Below are 4,286 nucleotides of genomic sequence, written 5' to 3'. Positions count from 1 at the left end.
CCCCCCCCCCCCCCCCCCCCCCCCCCCCCCCCCCCCCCCCCCCCCCCTCTCTGCCTGTATCTCACCCTGTCCTAGTTTCCACAGCCTGCGTTATGAATTATGTGCAACTAGCTTGCCTCATGAAAGAATCATCCTGGCCGATGAATAATAGATGTTGAGGAGAATAGAAGTGTAGGTTACAAACTGTGTTTACCCTCACTGCCTCATCTACTGCCTTATTAATTTCATCAGTTAATTAAACACTGACTGACTGACTGACTGACGCATGTTATCCAACGAAACACTAGTTTAAAAACTCGCAGCCAAAACCGAACAAAAATGAATGGTACAAACATACTGGGTCACTGCTTCATACTGCTTTGTTAATTTCATCATACAAAAGAATGACCCGTTAAAACTGCAGCTGCATTATGTCAGAATCTGTCCAACCTCACTATCTTGACAGGTTCCTTAAATTACTTAACAATTATATATCTTCAATAACCACAATCGATGATCAGTCAAAGTGCTCCGGATCACGCGCCCTGTTTTACACTCTTCGTGTCTCGGTCCACCCCACTTGAATGACTAACTGAATGTCTGACTGAGTTCTTATCCACTTTCTTGTGTTGTCCGCTGAACATTTCTGTGATCTACTGAAGGTGCAGATTAGGTTCAGCAGGTTGTGGAGGGTTGGTATTTCCCCAAATTGCTCTCAATCCCAATAGCTTCCCGCAGTTGGTGTGTGAATAACTGAATGAGAGGTAAATTGTAAAGTGTTTTGGATAAAAGCACTCTATGAATGCAGTCAATTCACTAAATGTGTCAAGTGACTCAGTGGCTCGTTCTTCTTGATTACCCGCCTGCCTGTAGTTGGAGCAGACATTCATCTTGTGAGCAATTCTATCTGCAAGAGAGGACATTAAATCAACCGTACGACAAAAAAAAGAACAAAAGAAAAAAAAAATGTTTTCTCTCCGAAACAAATTTGGTTTTCTTTCCTTTTTATTTGTGCAACCGAATTGACAAACAAGAACATAGATTGGATTAATCTGCGAAAACCCCTTACACATTCAATGTTGAATTCTTTGTTTGTTTGCTTACATCCAATGCCATCACATTTTAAATTCTTACCACAAATCAACATAACCTTTGCATGGTTGCAGAAATGTTGTGGCTTGGGCAAAAAAACCCATGATTCAAGTATTGTGATCGTAAGGCAAAAAAAATTGAAAAGATGTCGACGGCCAAAACGCCAAACTTGTTGCTTCAAAACTGTAGTCCACACACCAATGGATGATGTCACGGTCCACTTCTCATATATACATTCATATGTAGCCTACTCCCCAACACTTTTTCACAGATTTTGATGTGTAAAATCAGTGACGTTCCCCTTTAATATCACAGGGTCATCAGTGCCATCATGCACTTGTCATACAGTGTATGTTCATCTCCTCTGTTGAACAACTCAAAGATTCTTATATTATTTGTTCACACAAACAGGACTAGGCTGTTATCGGAAGGAAAATGTTTAAATGATAATGTATGTATCCTGTGTACACTCTGAGACTGGCTTGCAAGCAAGCAAGGAGAACGAGAGCCAGGGGTAGAGAGAGTTGTGTGGTAATTATAGATCAAGAGGATGGTAATTCTACTGAGTTTCTATCCCTATAGGTTGGGGGGAGGGGGAGGGGGGTAAGAGAGGAAGAGAGAGAGACTAAGAGAGGGGAAAGACTCAGGGGGGGAGGGAAGGAACGGGATGCGTGAGAAGAGCGACTCAGGGAGGGAAACAGAAAGGAGGGAGAAACGGAAAGGAAGATGAGGAAGGAAGGAGGTGGAAAGAAAGAGCAGGGGTGAAGCAGAAGAGGGGGGAAGTGAGTAGGAAGAAGGAAGGGGAAAGAAAAGAGGAAGGAAAGAGGAAGTGACAGAAATATGTGAGAGGGAAAGAGAGAGGATTTAAAATTCAAATAGTCATTTAGTGATATCTTCATCTAATACGTGCTTTTTTAGACATTACCACATCTGGATAAGCAATTATCGTAGCTCATCCTTCAGAAAAACAACAACACACATTGTTTTTGAATCAAATTAATAAATGAATGTCTTCATGATTACTTTCTTTGTTGTACAAGGCCAACTTTTAATTTCTGCCACTGTTGTGCGAGGACGTAACGGAGATATTGTGTACCAGATAGCTGCTGGTGCGAAACAGTGGAGCTGCAGAGGAAGTGGTGCTTAATGTTTATTATGAACAGCGGTGATGGAAACAGTATTGATAGCGTGCTGCAGGTATCTCCTAATGGATGGTTGCACTGTGCAGGCACCTGGCAGCACACACCACAGAACTATCAAAAGTTTGTCTAAAGTGCAACAGACAGCAGGTGCCAACTCCTAAACCAGGATGCCTCTCTCATTCCAAGTGATAAAGCCATAAAGAGCTTTAATTTCACGATAACAACAATAAAGTAAAGACTACACCGCCCTGGGTCAAGCAGCTGGAAGTGTAATGTTCATAGAGGAACACTGGGATAAGCAGACTTACTGTAGTGGTGCAACAGATCATAAAACTCACGGTTCGGATCACAGATCACAGCACAAAAGAAAAAAGGGAGCAAATATAACTTTCACAAATCCCTGATCACTTTTTTGTTTTGCCGCCGATACTAATTGCCGATCGTTGATGATTCATATTGGCAGATACAGATTCCTTAGTTGTTTGGTTATAGCAGCTGATCTCCATAATAATGCACAATAATGTAATTGTACGGAACCTTCTTTTGTTAGCTGTTAGTGTTGTTTACAATATAACATTATCAGAGATATAGGCGACTAGAAAAACATGAATCAAGTCCTGATCGCATATTTTACTGAATGTTGGCGGATAAAGATCGTCAGTAAAACTTTATTTCACACTGTGATGGTTAACGTTTAACTGTGTAATTAATCCGCAGTCCACACGCGCGCCGAACCGTGAGGGGGGGGGGGGATCCGTACGGATCACGGATAGACAATGGTCCGTTACTTCATTAAGCATGACATCATGGTCTGTATCACATCAGCTTCACTAACATGTGGCTTCGCCTGTTTCTAATGAAGTCAGTCTTGTGCAATCAAATGATGTACACACGCCAGTGATTTAAAAGCAGACAGGGTAGAAGAAAGCACTGATAAAATCATTAATAGCAGGAAGGCTCATACGCCCGTTTACACTCTTCTCTCTTAACTCCCAATTCATCTCATTTATCCAAACACTGCACGTGATCCGGCTTTCCATTGTTGCCTCTTCCCACCAATAAACTGGCCCTCATTCTCATTTTACATTTTGCTCATCTTGCAGGCAAAAAAAAGCCACCCCACCAGAAGGCGGAGGCAGTCTCGGACCCTCCTCTTCAGAGCCATCTACAGTTATTGTGCGCCGATGAGTCTGCACCAAAACTTACCACGTTCTAAATGTCGGAATCATTTTGAGATGTTCACTACATCAGATTCAGTTTAATGGGGCGGTAAATTCATGCCTCAATTTGCAGTGAGTCTGCACACTAATGCTCAACTAATCATAGCTTGTGTTTTTTCAACCCTAAACTGTGCGATTTGCAAAGACAATAGAACAAGGTTAAATTCTGACATGCTTTCTTTCTGTCGGGGCCCTTTGAGGGGTGATATGCTGTGATACACTACCTGAGACAGAAGAACAAGTCATGTCCAACTCTCATTTTCATTTTTGACATAGAACTGCTGCTGGATCTGGACAGTATCAGTACGATACTATGTAGTCCAGATAGGGGAAAACCTAACAGGTCACGATGCACAATTGCAGGTAAGGGGAGTCAAAACGTGTCACGACATTTGCAGTATCAGAGAACAGTCCTACCGTGGCTCAGGAGGGACATTTTCAATGCTGGCTATACCAATGTATGCATTTACAAATGCTAGCTCATGCTACAGTTTTCCATTTCCTGGTTTTATTCCTCTTTCTTGAAATGGTTTAATGGCAGTACTTTTTCCTATCCAGAATGTCTAAAAACAAACACCAACTTCTGCGGCGTGTGTTATGCCAAACATTTCACTGTCTCTCTCCCAAACTGAATTAATTTGCAGCTTGTATAACTCACCGTTTTGAGACAATGGTTCCATCATAGACAGATTGCCATATTCAGTGCCTTCAGCTTCACTGTTTCCCTGCTTTTCAATAACAGGAGGCTCAGACACCTGCTGGTGTCGGCTGACTGACTGGACTCAGTCCTGAGATAAAACTCTGACTTTGGGCTTCATGATCGCATTCAACATGTACTTTCTTTTGTGTAAGA

This window comes from Anarrhichthys ocellatus, unplaced genomic scaffold, assembly GCF_004355925.1.
Source record: "Anarrhichthys ocellatus isolate YVR2014 unplaced genomic scaffold, GSC_Weel_1.0 scaffold16, whole genome shotgun sequence".
Classification (NCBI taxonomy): Eukaryota; Metazoa; Chordata; class Actinopteri; order Perciformes; family Anarhichadidae; genus Anarrhichthys; species Anarrhichthys ocellatus.
This window is presented reverse-complemented; position numbering follows the sequence as displayed.